Source organism: Vidua macroura, chromosome 4 (assembly GCF_024509145.1).
Source record: "Vidua macroura isolate BioBank_ID:100142 chromosome 4, ASM2450914v1, whole genome shotgun sequence".
NCBI lineage: Eukaryota > Metazoa > Chordata > Aves > Passeriformes > Viduidae > Vidua > Vidua macroura.
The window spans coordinates 61,278,198-61,294,799 of record NC_071574.1 but is presented as its reverse complement, the minus strand read 5'-3'; the positions used below and the strand labels follow the sequence as shown (position 1 = coordinate 61,294,799).

Sequence of the window (16,602 nt, the reverse complement as noted above, 5' to 3'; positions counted from 1 at the left end):
TTGGTTAGTAGTCACTCTTCAGGATAATTCCCATATTTTGTTACAGTGATGGAAGCTTGTCCCATGATGAGGTAGTATGATCAGCCTTTCCAAACTTTTCCACCTTAATGCAATACATAATGCTAATATTGCAAGACTATTTCATAGTTTTAGCATAAGTTTGTTTTGAGAGATTGTATTTTAGGTTGGCAGTAGAATGGATTTACTTGCACTTCAGGAAAATCTGACAGCACAGCCTGCTCTAGACACTGAAGTGCTTTGCTGGGAGGATGAACGAGATTTCATTTCTCAGAAACACCATTTTTATTGGTGTTACATGAGTTTAAACACAGCATGACCAAATCTTCATTGGTATACCTGGTGGTTTTAAAAAAATTCCAACATCCTGAACAAAACTGATGCAAAGTCACTGAAATACAAACAGGACAATGTGTGATACAGTTTTTACAGTCACTTCTCAGAAAAAATCACACTTAGAGTTAAATGCAGTGAACCAGAGATGAAAAAATTCAGTGTAACATAGCAGGATTTTTTTAAATTAAACTTTCTTATGTTCCTGGCTTTCGTCATGGACTTTCATCTATCTACCTGTCATTGATGTAAGAGTAGCAAGCAAAGTTGTGGAGACAGACCATCACTAGAAAAATCATAGAACCATACAATGGTTTGGTTGGAAGGGACCTTAAAGATTATCTTGTTCCACCCCCCCTGCCATGGGCAGGGGCACTTTTCCCTTGACCAGTTTCTCAAAGCCCCATCCAACCTGGCCTTGAGCGCTCCAGGGATGGGGCAGCCGCAGCCTCTCTGGGCAACCTGGGCTATGTCCACCCAAAAATGTGGTAACAAGAACAAATACAACAAAAATGTGACTCACATCAAGATGAAGGAGTAAATTCTATAAAACTCACAATACTTTAAATACTTGCCCAAAAATTTATCCATCTCAAGCTAAGCTTTGCATAGCAAGTTGAAAGGTTGATAGCTATCATGTCTCTAAAAAGGGTTAATACCTTACTTTCTCTGTTGCAATAATATCTCATTTACACTATTAACACCACAAAGAGTTTGTTTATTTATGCTTGCTTATACTGCCTTCAAGGAAACATGGTTGCTCCTTTCATTAGTGCAGCATAGCAACCACCTTCCTGGTAATTGCTGGAGACAAATCAAGCCCAGAGCTGACAGAGCTGAGAGCAGCAGACTCTGTTCTACAGGAAACAAAGATGGTGAATATAGCAGCTTTAGAATTTGGATACTGAAAGAAAAATGCATAACCTTGGAAAGGATTTATAACCTGCTTGGAAACTGAAAATTGGGAAAAAATTTTGAGCTGAATCCTGTAAGATGCCCAGATGTCTGAGGAGCAGGATTGTCTGTCAGCAACTGGCAGCTGGGCTCTCTGCTGAGAGATCTTACCAGTGAGGAACTCTTGTAGTTCTTGCTGGCCAGTACTGGTCTGATGAACAAGATAGTCAGCTTAGCAAAAAACTCCCTTCCACATAAACTTACATCCACCTAAATCTTGTTCCTACCAGTCATCCCTCCCAAGTGCATGACTGGGCTGTCTAAGATGACCCTTAATTTAGGTAGGAATTCAACACATTATAAAAAATATCCTAAACAACATGTCAATCTCATTAATTTCTTTGATAGTAAAAAATAATCCAAAAATTCAGCATGCTGAATCACAACATGCTGTTGGTTTTTGTGTCACTTCTCTGTTTGCAAACTTTCTCATGTTTCTGCTTATTTTGCTAACGATTTAACATGCACGTTCCTTAAGAAAAGTTTATTTTGAATATGTTCTTTACCTTGCAGTCATTCAGCTGAGTCCAGTTGCCAAAACAAGTGAGAAATTGTTGAAACAGTCTGTAATTATCTCAATTTGAGTCGAGTCACATTTCAGTAATACTCAACTATATTATATTCTGAAATCTGACATGTTTTGAAATACATCTGTTTGAAGAATGATTTTGTTTTTGTAAAACTAAGATTAAGCATTTATTTGTAGCTATGTTAAGGGCATTTTTATTGTCCATATAACTTCTATTTCTCTGTACTTGGACTTCTGTAAGAATAAAATTATTAAATGAGGCACTAGACCATGGAGTTGAAGATGGATCACTAGTAAACTAAATAAATGGTTAAAAATCATAGCCACAACAATTGATCAAATTTTCTTAATTTCTATGTTTAACTTGAATAGGAAGTGAGATGTTGCATTTTCATATCTTTATTAAGAAAAAAAACTTTTTTTTTTCTATAGCTAACAGTCCCATATGCCTTATTTAAATTAAGGTACAATGATTGTAATGCATTTTTTGCAAGAGAAAATAAAGCCAATTTTAAATGACTGAGGAAATATGCAAACATGCCAAAGTCTGTATCTAAAACGAGCAAGGCTTGCAGCCACTGTGGTTCTCTGGAAAGGGATAATTCACTAAAGTGAGACAATTCAGCCTCTTTTGATCATTCAAACATACTCCCAACATTGCAGATTCACAAACTGAGGAAGTTCCTCCTTTGGGATATCAGGACAGAATAAAAAGTGGGCTACCTTGCAGCTGAGACTAATACCAAATTCACTGAGTAAAACTAAGGTGCTTCAAGCAACAGTCCCATCTAGAACAAAGCAGCACCTCCCTGATAACAGTGGAGGGTTGAGCTAAGTTCACTGCCACCTTGGAACTACATTAGCCATACACCCCAGGTGTTTTCCTCAGATGTTTTTAATCTCACACTCTCAAAATTTTGAGCTAATTTTGTTCATCTCAAATTTTTTTTTTTCACATTCTGTATGTGCTTTTTTTGGTCTTTTCTGGTGAAAATTCAATGCCAAAATATTACCATTTACTCTAAGAATTACAGCTCATCATGACCTCTGTCATTTTCCAATGTTGAAAATATCATCAAGTTCAAACACTGCCATTTCCTCTGTGCAAGGGAGAACATCAGGACTATTAGATTCTTGTCCTCCAAAACATGGCATGTCTTGTTCTTGTGGTGCCTGGTGTTGTAGCTAATGATGTTTTTCTAGTGCAAAACCCCACTGAGAAAATGGTATGGCTGGCAGAAGGATATTTTCTTCAGTGTCAGTAATATAACTATTACTCTTTTGAAAATAGCTTTCTTTACTCAAGAGAAAATGCTTCAGTTCTCAAGAGAATACTTTTTTTACAAAGAAAAAATATTTTCTAACTCTTTGAGCACTTCTTTCATTTTATTACCACACCATACTTTGGAGGTCTTACACATTGTCTTGGAATTTGAGTATAAGAATATGAACTATTTTCAGAAAATAAAATTTCTTTGTATTGTCTTCAGGTAATTTTTCATGCAAGTAAACCCACAGAATGAAACTTATTAAAAACACTATGAGAAAGTTTATTTCCAGTTTCTTTGATTTCCATCAGTTTGGAAAAATCAAGTATTATAATTTCCCCTCCCTTGTCTCCTACCTTCATCCCTTAAAACATCACCATTAATTCAAAACTAAGAAGGAATATGGAATAAACCAGGTATTTTGCTAGCTAAGAGACATAATAGATCAGCATTTATGACACCTGTTTCATGTAACAGTATTAGAGCAATGGATGCCTGTTAATTTCAGCAATGTGCTGTATATATACATATAAATATAAATACTTTAGTTTGTTTCTTTCCGTTTAGTCATACTCAAATAAACCTTTCATTGCACAGATTCAACTCTTTATTAAGAGCTTTTAGTGCAAGTACGCTTACTTGGATTAGAATATTAGATATTTTCAAATTAGCCCCATGTAGAGCATTTCAAGATCAAGCATTTCAAGCTTGATCTTGAACAAGTAAGAGCCAGATGATGGCAACGGGATTCACAACTGAATTAAAGTTTTCATCCTGCTTGCCAGGATGAGCAAAAAAAATGTGTTCCTAACCATTTTAGATAGTTGGTCAAATATATTAGTGTACTCAAAAACTCCAGTAGTATCTAGAAGGATGATGCTGTTGTTGGTGACTGAGTTATACACAGGAGCATCTCTACTGCCACAGTCTTCTCATGTGACCTTAGGTGAGTGCTCCAATATCTTCTGCCATTATCTGTAGAGAAATGAAGCATTACATCTCCAGGCAGCTGTAAAATTAGGTATAGGAAGAACCTTAGAGCTCAGACACACAAGTAATTGGGAGAGTAGTAAAAGCCAATTTAGGTAATAGTGCTTTATAAAAACACCATGAAGAGTGAAAGACATTTTTAAAGTGTGAGGAGTCTACACCACTGTGGAAGCAGAGGTACAGAAATCAGTAGATTGATTCAACCCCCACACATCAGGTTGAGGCAGAGCTGAGAACAGAACACAGCTTCCACTTCACACCACACCTTGTCATGCATGTCTTCCAAACTGCACAAGCCCTGATGGAGCAGATATTTGGTGTCAAACTTTCTAGTGAAAGATAAAATACTTATTTCATTCTCCACTGCTCCCTGAGGATAAAGTATACTTTGGAGAAAATATTCACGTCCACAGACTTGTGTTTTTACAACCACACTGCAAGAACACTGCATAGTTTTAGTGGAAATGCCTATTCTTTTTTTAATCAGCACTATATACACAATGATATATGTCAAAACAATGAAGTATATGCATTCACCTCTGCTGCATTATTCACAAATACTATGTTTACTTGAACCAAAAAAACCGAAAGAAGTTACACCAGCAACACACCATCAAGTATTATGTGTTTGATTTATGATCTTACAAAGGAATATAACATTTTTACCCTTTCACTTGCAGTTTTACTGTTCAAAATATTCTTATGTTGCACAACATTTTTTCAAGTGTAAATTACTAAAGAGGCAATATGAATATTGGGTGGATTCTAGGTAGAGCTGACATCTGTTTTCTCACTGCAGCTGAGGAATATTAATTGTATGTGTGTGTGATTAGTCCAAATACACTCAATAACCATTACCTGAAAGAACTTTGTTTCTCCTAGAGAAAATATCTAATTGAATGTGGCCAAAGCACAGGCATTCATGTGCTTTGTAGAATGAAAAATAAAGTAGAGGCTTTTCTGGAAGAACTTGATAAGTTAAATTCAGACTCTCCTTCCCTGGATGAGTCCCACTGATTTATTTGGACTGTCTGGGAGTAGCCAAAACCAGGACATGAGCACTAAGGCATTAGGAGGTGTACAGCAAAGCCATATTTTTAACACAATGAGCTTTTCAACACATTGAAATTCATTCTCACTGATCTGAAGAGAAAACAGAAACAAGGATATATGATGTGGCCATTAGCCAAGAAAATAGATTTTTATTTAAGTCTGGCTCCTGTCTTGCAGGTCTGTTTTGGGGTGGTTTAATGCTTCCTGTTTCTGTGAATCAGGAAAACAGAATAATAACTAAGCCAAATTTCCTTCTAGATTTGGCCTGTATGGTTTGACCTGAGACTCATTGGATAGCACTGCTATTTGGATTTCAAACTAGCTCTGCAGTTTTCTTTCTGTGTCTGTCTACTTTTCAGATGCTCCAGCCTTTTCCAGGGAGAGTCACAGGCTGTGCTGACAGAACCTCAGTAGATCTTAGTAGATATCAGATCTTGTTAAAATTGTTGCTGTCCTTCCACACAAAACACATAGGATGAGTAACCAAGTATACACAGTCATATATATTCAATACTAATAATAAAATCTCCTGCTTGAATGGACACAGATAGGACAAACATGAACAGTGCCTAAAAATTAAATTAAGGGTCATTAAATGGTTTGAGTAGTCATAAGGAGTCACATTCCATCATTCTCTGTTCATGGTAAGTGCATTAGTGAAGAAAGACTCTGCTTAAATTAAGGAAGAAATTAATTTCTGCTGACAGAATGATAGAGCCAGGCATGCCTTTGAAGTGAATGAAGAGCACAATTCTACCCAGCTCCACAGGTTTCTGAGTAAAATGGAACATTGCTATACATTATTTGACTGGGAAACTTACTAGTTAGATAGAGATACATAACCAAAAAGAAGTTTCAGAGTGGTTTTAACTCACTAATGATGAATCATGATGTTTCTGATCATATTTAGGGCCTTTGTATTTAAATTGCACTACAATGTCTCAATTCTTCATGATTAATGAGTGTTTTAGTCTCAATATAAACTAATTCTATTAATATGTTTTTATAATTATTCAGACTTTATTTGCAATTGGAAATACAATATACGATCTTTGTATGCAAAACAAATTTTATTTAAAATTCAGCTAATTTTGTTTTGAACTTTACAATGCATTTTAGTCTGATCATGTTTGCATACTTCGCTTTCTTCAGTCAAAGTGAAACATTTCTGTGCTGTCAAAAGACTTTCATTTCAGAGCTCTTGACTGATCCAAAGTGGCTTTTTCTCAACAGTTCATTTCTGTATTTTGCTGGGATCTTTGGCTGGACTGCGTTTCCCTTTCAGAGGTGTCCTCACAGCACCTGCATGGCCTGTGCTTTGTTCCCCCTCAGCTGGTGGCCCTCCCGTGCTGGGCTGTGGGACTTGTAAACAGGTACAAGGTCTGGATCTACACAAGGGGATACAAGGATCAGATTCCAATACCTGTGAAGAAGTGTCACACCACAGAAATGTAATCCAGCTTTGAACTGTGCCAGAAGGAAATCTGAAAAGTTTGAATTCCATTCAAACTTTCAAAACCAGCTTTGTTTTCCCAGTATAAGGCTTAATTTTTGTCTAGGAAAATAACAGCATTTTAATTTGGCAACAAGTTCAATTATCCATTAAAATTGTTTTCAGAGGAAAAGTCAGTTTCAAAAGAAAAAAAAAAAAAAACAGGGTGACAGAGTTCTTGTTATCTTCCATCTATGTAACATTTCAAACAAGATATAGGGGAAACAGTCTTTTCCCTTATTAAAATGGGGAGAAAATCTCAGTACCAGGGTGTTGGAAAACCAGCCATGTAATTTTATTTATACCTCTCTTATAAATAAATAGCTGATATAAATAAATAGCTATAAATAAATATAATAAATAGATAGCTGATACCATAGATAAAAGAGTGGGCTAAAGAACATCTGCTGTGATGCATTTCAGACATTCTGATTTCCTTATGTCAATCCTCCTACAAGGCAGTACTTCACATGCAATTTAGCTACACATTTGATGACATTCACAGAATATTTAGACCATGCATGGTTTGTTCATCCAAAGCAGTGCCAGCATCATGGGGTCCTACACTGTAATTAGTGAAATCCACCTCATATCACATCATTAAAATGAGTGGGGTTTTCCCTAAATGGCTGGGGAATTTTCTGAATGTGTTAGTTAAAATGAATACTGGAAAGAACTAAAACAGCCTACCATTTTTCAAAATGCTATAAAAACAGACTAGAAGAATTTGGTGAATCAGCTAATAATTTACACTTTTACAGAACAGGCATGTGTTGCCACAACCAGAAGTAAGATTGAAATTCTAAAGAAAATTAGCATTTGAAAGTAACCAAGCTGCTAAGTAAAAAAGATCTAAGGGCTGTTTCTCAAAATTCTTCTTCCTTTTTAATTCTGTAAAAGAACATAATTGTATTTCTAATGCTATTCTATAAAAGCTGCAAAAAAAAAAAAAAAAAAAAAAAGATAAGATGAGATTTTGCATTCACAAGGAAACTGTGACTCCTTGGTAAACAAGAATCTATTTGAACACAGCATCAAATGAAAATTTCTTTCCAGAGCTGCTTATTAAATAAGCCAATAAGCCAAATTAAAATGATACTGCCATTAAATGCATCTATTCTGAAAAATGTATCAGGCAGCTACCTGAAGCCTGTAAAACAAAGTTTGCTCCTTGGGTGAGTAGAACAGACTGCAAATTGTTACAGCTTTTCTCTGAAGGAAGTTTAAACTGAAACTCCTGGGTGCCATCCCACAATCTCCAGACCTCGCCTGGGAAACTGGAGGTCTATCACCAAAGCAAAAATCAAGAAAAGACATCTGACAATAATCTGAACACAATAATCAGGTTTTGCCTAAAGTCTACTGAGAAGCTGCCCCGTGGTAGCCCAGTAAAGGCTTCACCAGAAGCACCAGTGATTCCAGGGGTTGCTGTTATCATTATCCTGTGGAAAAACAAAAGTTTCTTGTTCTTTGGAAGGTGTGGGGATGTTTAGCTGCTGCTTTGCTCCACAAGAATTTTAGCACAGATAGGATGAAATTAGCTATTCTTTCTGAAGGACTGAGCACAAATAGGGTTTTACTGGCAAAGATTAGTTGTACTGAGCAGAAGAGCTCTTGTGGCTGCATCTCTCTCCCACAGTGTCTCTTGGGAGCATTATATTAAAAAAAACGTGGGTTTTTTTTATCTTTATGCCTCTTTAAAAGTAGTCCAAATTTTTACCATAACAATTCCTCACTGGAGATTTTAGTGTGCTGCCTCCATCTTCAGACAGGTTACTCTGTTTCAGGGGCATACAGCAGTACTCTCAGGTGGCTGGGGGGAAAAATAGAGTAACTGAAAAGCCAGTTCTTGCCTATGATGGTTTGTGTGAGCAAATCCAGGAGGAGGTGAGAGAAAAAACTATTCTTATCAATAAATAATCTCAGTCTGAAGGATACAAAGCAATATGAAAGTTCAGTTCTCATGAGTAAGGATGCGATTTCAGCTCCAATGAAAGCAAACAGAAAGTTACCTAGTTTTGGAGTCTTTCTCATCATTTTACTTTGTGCCTTGTTTCCATTTTTCATCTTCTTTATTGGAGAAGGAGGAAAAGCAACTACAAAATCAAAAGGTCTTCACTGATCTCAGCTGAAATGAAAAATTTCTGAGTATTGATTCATGATGAGTTCTGCTTCACTATTATTGTTGTCTGTGTCCATTTAGAGTGAGTGTATTTTTGATATTTTTTTCCAAAATGAGAACATTTCAAGAAAGTCTCCTCTTCAATTTGCTTTTGGCTTTTCACAGGAAAGATTTCTATTTTCATACAGCCTAATAATGAGAGGAAGAAAATATTTCTATTTACAAACATCAGAAATACATGCTTTGGGCCCTACACCACATCAAATATCTCTCACAGTCCACCTCACTGACTCTATTTTAGCCCTTTATGAACATTTTCATGCGATGCTATGAAGACAGCACATGATCATCCAGGAAAAAACTTGTTCTTTGAAAAACTGACAAGAAAATGAGGTAATCAGAGAGACACCATGTCTGGCACACTGCAGAGAGCAGGAAGAGAGGTGAGTACAAGAACATCCCTTTCGATGGCTGTATGGGCGTTTAGACCAGATAAAGCTGATTGTGATACCCTATGATACACCTGTGATGCTGCTTTGGTTAGAAGTCTGGTTGCAAGGGCAGTGAAATGAGATGGTCACCTCCACAGGGAAGTGCTTATTAGTACAGAATTTGTGTATTTTACTTTAACAGGAATTGCTTTATGACAAAGTAGAGATCAAACTCTGATCCCTGCCATGTTAAAATACACTGACACCAATATTTGCATTCTCCCTCACATGTAAGTGAGCGCAGGCAATAAAGACAAATTTAAAACTATCTGCTAAGCATGTCTTTTGACTTTGATGGCAATTCCAGGAAGGCAACCAATTAACTTTCTGAAAATAGGTAAGAATAACAGTAAATATCCTATGTCAGAAAAATTTAAGCTAATATGAAGTTCAATTACTATTATTTGAGGGCAAAGTTAATCATTAAAGTTAATGAATTTTTACTTGTTTCTTATTAATAAACAACAACAAAAAAGAAGGTCTAATATTGCTATCAGAGCTTGGCAGAAGATATAAGGAACATGAAATATGTGTAATCATTGCAAAAAGTCATCTGGACAGTCTAGTAAGGATCAAGACCAAATTCATAGCATGTCCTCATTGGCAGTGCAGTACAAAACAGGACAGAATGATTATCTACCTAACGTCACCACGGATGATGTCAGCTGCAAAAAAAAATTAGCACAGACAATTATATGTCTTAGTTGTCCTTTTTTTTTGGGATAATGCAAGATCTTCTGAAATCCTGATGATGACTAATGGTACAGGCAATTACCAACTTCTGAAGCTCCCTTGACAAACACTTAAGATTTAAAACAGCAGCAGCTGAGACAACCTAAAAGGAAAAAGAGACAAAATACAACAGTGGCATGCATGAATGGAGGATAACACTGCAAAAAGTCAATTAAATTTATAATAACTCCTGTCCCAGGATATCATCAATTGAAAGGCAAGTTCAGAAAGGGGTAGAACTAGCACATAGTGAAGGCACAAAGTGGGAAAGATTCAGACTGTGACTAAGAAGAGAGATCTGTGCAGAGCTGACCCTTTGCAGGGCAACCACAAATAACACTCTTTTAATACTACTTCCATGCCCGTGGAGGTGGAGGGTGACTGATCTGATGAGTCTGACAATGTGATACCATGGACTGAGAATGAGAATTTGAATGTTTATGATAGGCTGTCAGCTCAGATGGTCTTGATTGTGTGGGTCAGTTTAGTGTAATCCTTCAGCAGCATAATTTTAAAGCAGACCTTTTCAACATCTCATTATCTTTTTTTTATGATGTCTCATTAAACATCCAACAATTGAGCTACCAAAACCCAAAACAATTGGACTTCAAATACATAGGCTTTTACTATTAGATTTAACAGAAAAGCAAAAGGAATTTGGAGTGTTAAATCTATGACTCTTTTCCAACAAAGAGCAAATAGCAATAGATTGTTGTGAAAAGCCTGTAGCAGCTGATCAAGGATTTTATATATTGGTGTATAACTCAGTGCTATGAAAAATGTCATGAGAGGTCAGATGTTCCTCTGGATGGACTGAAATATGGTTACAATCCTCAACAATAACTGATACTGATGTCTGGAAATGACATCAGAGCCTGGTTAACACAATCCTGAAGACAGAAAAGATTTGCTAGTAGTTGAAAGTAGCACACAGAGTGGTAGATATGTTCTTTTCTTGGGCACAGGATTCAGTGTGACTGGTCACATGAGGCTGACCACGTGAAAATGGCCTCACTATTCTATGATTCTATGAAAGAACATGATTCTCTCTCTATTTAGACTGATACTGAAGCTAAGTGACATGAATAACTGGAATTATTAGGTTATAATAAGGTTTGATGCATTGGCTAACAGTGAAACTGTGTTGAGTCCATAGCCCTGACCTCACTGTCACACAGAAATGAGCAGGATTTGCTCAGGCAGTGTCAAATCTCCAGTATAGCCAGGGGTTAGTTTATCATAACAGAGCTCTTTTGGCTGCTTCTATGTTCTGTTAGCAAATAGCATTCAGGTAACCTATTTTCCAGCAGAAAGGTTTCTTTTCATTGACTCATTTGGCTCAGTGGAAAGTAATTGGAACTTCTCATCCATGTATCCTATTATAACCAGCAATTTACAAAATTTTACTATTATAAAACCACAAGTCAGTGAATTATTTTTAAGATCAGTGGAAATGTCAATTAAAGATTCCCTTTTGTTGCCATGAAAACAGCCCTGTTTTGTGACAGGACAGAGGATTGGTTCAGAAAAGCTGTTAACTTAGTAGCACCACTGGGAACATCAGAAGTCATCAAGGAACAGCTGGATTTATGTACTGGCCCTTATCACAGCCAGGGAATAGAAGGGAAGCCTCTGAGAGTCTCCATATTTTTCATAGCTCTTTCAAAAGACATTGACATTGAAACTAAAGAGAAAAGTTTCAGAACCTGCTCCAGCATAAAATGTAAGACTTCTGTTAAGTGAAAAAACGTAGCACCCTTTGTTGAGAAAAGAGAGATTCTGACTGACCATGTTGTTCTCTTATGGATGAGCTGACAAAAACAATCTCTGAAATCATTGCAAGGAGAAACAGGTTGACAGGGATAAGCAGCAGAAAAGATACTCCTTGAGAAAATGTATTGCTACAATATAGAAAATCTAAATTTCACTTTACTGTAATAGACTTCCCTGTGAGATCAGGATTCACATAATAGACTATGAAGCATCTTTTTCAGCTGGAAAGTGGGAATATTCACCTCCCTCAGAGTTTCTATGAAAATAACCTCATTAATAACTGAACTGGAAGGCTCTCTGAGGGAAGTTGCTATGGGAATAAAATGTCAAATATCAGTGTACCAAACTGTTTTCTCCTGCAATAAAATTTATCAGAGTGATCCCCAGGTGAAGGAAAATTCTTTAAATTAAGTTAACAACAAAATCCTCAGTGAGACATCCATCAGTCTTATCCATGCAAACGTCTCTGTAATTCCAAACATGCCAGAGGAAGCGAATAATCCTCTTTGCTCTCGGCTCCTCGGGGCAGTGGCTCTGAAAGCATTGTTCTTGCAGATCAAAATGAGTCCTGGTGCTATGTTAATGGGAGGTTGGGAACCCACGTGAAGAAGATTTTACGCAAACACGTGGAGACAGTATGAGTTGTTCTCTTTTTCTTATGAATTCAGAACCCAAGATGTGAGGAATCTCTCTTCAGAACTGAATCTTGAAGAATTATCTCTTCTATTCTTAACTACAACTACAAATTAAATACTTGGGATGAGTAAGGACACTAAAGATCAGAATTATTCCCATTTCAATTGGGATTACCTCCCATTTAGTGATTTTAAAACCAAACCATCACCATGGGCTTCAAACAAATGCTACCAGTTCTAACTAGCAGCAGAAGTATGCCTGGAGTGTCCCTGCCAGCTCCAGCTGCAGAGTGGCACATCCCAGGCACAGCCTGAGCCTGGCTGTGGGATCCAGCTGCAGGCACTGGGGTTGCACAGCAGTAGCTGTGGGTAGAATGGGGATTCTAAACAGAAATCCCCATCTAAACCGGAAAAGCTGCTCCTCATCATGGAAAAATGCTGTATTTCATTAAATACACAGCACACCTAGTGAGTACATTTAAGGGCCAGATCTCCAGTACAGGAGAACTAAAGAAAATTTCAAGTATTCCATTACTGCCTGACCACAAAGTAGCACCTCAGAGTCCAACAGACACTAGATATCTCTTAAACTGGCCAGATTTCTATTGACTGTTTAAATAAAGGACACAACATACTTTTAAGAGGGCTGACCTCCTCCATTAATTCTATCTGTTAGCCTACCCATAGTTATCCACCCTCAGCAGTTAAATGACTTTCACTCTGTACTTCAGTGCTCGAGCTGCATTCTATTCGTAGGCCTTGGAAATGTTTTAAGCTAAGTTGTATTTCTTGGAAAAATAACAAAATCCATTTTAGAGATGGAACCTCAAATCCCAGCCTCTGAGGTTGTAAAGGCACTGACCTGAACTCATCTTGACAGTTCTGATTTTTAGAATTATCTGGCGCCAGGAAGAGGCTTCTTTTTGATTCCAGCTAGGGTTCAAAATGTTTCACTGTGTGAATTATCTACTTGCACAAGAATCACTCCATTTTCTCTGCCATTTTGGAGGAAAGCAGGTCTCAAAATGTTTGTTTTTTTTTTACCTACATACTCTAGACTTAGCTATTGTTGATCAAACATGATCAGTTTTTTCCAACTTCAGATGAAGTGATATCCTGACCTATTAATTATCATTAACACCTTTGCATACATCACTTTTTGTGTTTTTTTCTATTCACAGTGGTATAGAAAGGGTAAAGGAAAAAACTGATTATAACAGTTATATTTAATTTATAAAAAACTTCCATAATTTCAACGCAAGGCATATTTCTTCATCTCAGTGTTTACAGATAAATATTTGATGATGGAATGGGTAGTTTTTCTAAGGAGACTGAAAAAATGGGCTGACTGCTGTACATAAAATGATCATCTAACTATAGAAGTTTTTTTTACTTGGTGCTGATGATTTATTCTCTCATCATTGTGCTTCTTACCTCTGGGAAATCCTTGTACACTTATTTACAAGTTATTTATAAGTATGCTTATTTACACTCCACAAGCAATTACACCAAAACTGATAGGACTGTTCACTGCAGAAAACAGTAAATATGAATAAAGAAAGCATCTTATCTTATCTACCCACTGCTAAGATTAGGAGTTGTCCTTGTTTCAGCTGGAATAAAGTTAATTTTCTTCTTTGTATCTATTAGAGTGTTTATTATTATTATTATTATTATTATTATTATTATTATTATTATTTACTTTATTTCAATTATATTCTTATCTCAACCCACATGTTTTACCTTATTCTGATTCTCTTCTCTATCCAGCTGGGAAGGAGGGCAGAGTGAGTAAGGAGGTTGTGGTGCTTTGTTGCCATCTGAGATTAAAACCACAACTGAAGTGAAATATTAAAGACTTCAAGCAAAGCAAACACAGATACACTTATGAAACTAACCAAGTCCACCTCAGGTCAGCTGGTACAGAGGTGACTGAGGAGAGGACGAGGACTTCCGACCAGCCACAATTCCCAGGTTATGGCTGGGTGTTGGCATTAACAGCAGAAGGTCAGTAGACTCAAAGCAACAACTTAGATTTACCTCATATCATCACGCAACAGGAGAAAAATAAAAATATTCACTTGGTGAGCAGGGTTGGGAGCTGATAGATATTAACGTAAAGAACACAAGTTCTAATTTTAACCACAGAAGTTATTAGGTGCAAAGCACAAACAAATAGTGAGCTGCAGAGGATAAAATTGCTCAATGTTGCAGAAGGCTTGTTAGTGCCTGAAACATTCAGTGGCACTAAATGTGCTATACCAGTTCTCTATAATCACAGAAATAGAACCTCAAATAAGTTTAATTATAGATGTTAGATGAAAATAATGAATATTGGTGACTCAGTTCTAGAGTTCCCTACTGCATACACTGGGTTTGTTTTGATGAGAGTAAAGTATATAAAAAAAAATCTGTGTATATATAGAGAAAAAGAGGGAGAGAGAGTCTCTAAAAATATATGTGTATTTATATTTTACTTTCTTAACTAGAATAAAATGGCAAATCAGTGTATCAGAGCTTGTTCTGGCTATCTATAAAAATAATATTAAACAACCTTGGCTTCTTCACAGTACAGAATGGAAAGCTTTCAATATAGCAAAAAATATTGTGGCTTTTTTTTTTTTTTTTTAATGTACAAGTTGTGAAAAGGACTGGAAATCAACTTCATATCACTAAAGAATAGAAGAAACATGTTGTATACAACAGTTGCCAGCAATCTTTCTTGGGTGATCTGCTAGGGTGCATTCTTCTTTTCCAAATTGGAATATAATGCTTCAGGAAGACCTTTTGCAATATTCAGGACATCCTGTCATTCAAAAATTCAGGATGTCATTGGTCCACATATGTCTGTGGATCACAAGATGTATATGAACTGCCTAGCAGAGGAAGGTTAGAGGGCTGACAGCAGTCTGTAGTTACTCTCAAGTATTTGTATGTCCAGAGAAGCATTTAAAATTCTCTGCATCTCCCAAGTGAGAAACCTGAATGCCACAGTCTTTTCTCTGTAATGGACAGCTACAACAGTGAAAGGGGCACCTTCTGTTAAGGCATTTTAAAATCCATGACTGTGCTTCACCCGACACCGCTGAGACAGACTGATGGCTCCTGGCTTGGGAGCATCAACGACCTGAAGTCAAGGCAGCACTCAGCCTAAGTGCTTGAAACCACTGAAAACATGGTGTCTCTTCACTGCCACACACTACTCAATCTTTTCTAAACAGCAGACATAACCTCTCCTCACTGTCAGAAAAGCCTTGTGAAAGCCATTCAGAGAGCAGATGCTATCCCAGCAACAGCTGGAATTTGCCTAGCCACCAGACAAGCTCCACTTGGATGTCCTGCTTCCCACAGCCACAGCCAACACCTGTGAACCTGATGCCCAGTCTTTTTCCCAAACTATACTTAAAAAAATAAAGGAAAAAAAGGACAAGATAGACTGGGTGATTGTAAATAATTTTTTTTGCTATTTTGAAGCTGCCCAGGCAACTTTACTCTAGCTGCTCTCTTCCCCTGTTATCAAGAGAGAGCTCACTAAATCCAAAAGAAAAAGAAAAAATATTGCCCTACTGAATATTTGGATTGACAGCAAGTGTTAACTACACTATGACTCCTTCCCAGCAAAATCGCACAGCACTTAGTGCTGACAATTTTGTTCAATAAAGATTAATAAATCCTTCCAGAAAGTCTTTCAATACTGAGATTTTTATGGAGAATTTCACACTAAAAGTATATTTCTCTTTCTAAAGTACTTTTCGTCTGCTATTATTATTTGCACCATTAAAAAACCTCTAGTTTAATAACTTAGCTTAAAAACTTGAGCAAGAGATCTCAAAGATATGTCACTGGGCAGGAAAAGATGTGGCAATAAGAGCATAATTGGCATGGAGTTACTGAAAAATCAATGAAAAGGCTGGGCAGAGAAGAATTTCATGAATCTGCATAAAAGTTCTGGCTAATCTGTTCCTCATGTTATGTCCAAACAAATCTCAATAAAAGTTAACTTGGTTTTACAGCAATTCCCCACACATAAGATTGTATTTCTGTATGCTAAAAGAGTCAAATATGATCTGGGCTTAAGAGAATGACTTTTCCTGCTTCTCAAAGTGATCTTTTGATGATCTCTTGTTGTTTGACTTCAAGCTCGGTGTAGCAGTTCACAGTCCTTAAGATGTGGTATTGCCCCAAAAGCATTTGCAGGCTTTACAGCTTGGA

At 36.8% G+C, this 16,602-nt stretch overlaps 1 protein-coding gene across 2 annotated transcripts in view; it reads right to left on the bottom strand.

The window, feature by feature from the left end:
- The window catches only part of STK32B (serine/threonine kinase 32B), a 163,524-nt gene that overhangs the window by 130,428 nt on the left and 16,494 nt on the right, over positions 1-16,602 (bottom strand). The gene's annotated exons all lie outside the window — the stretch shown is intronic.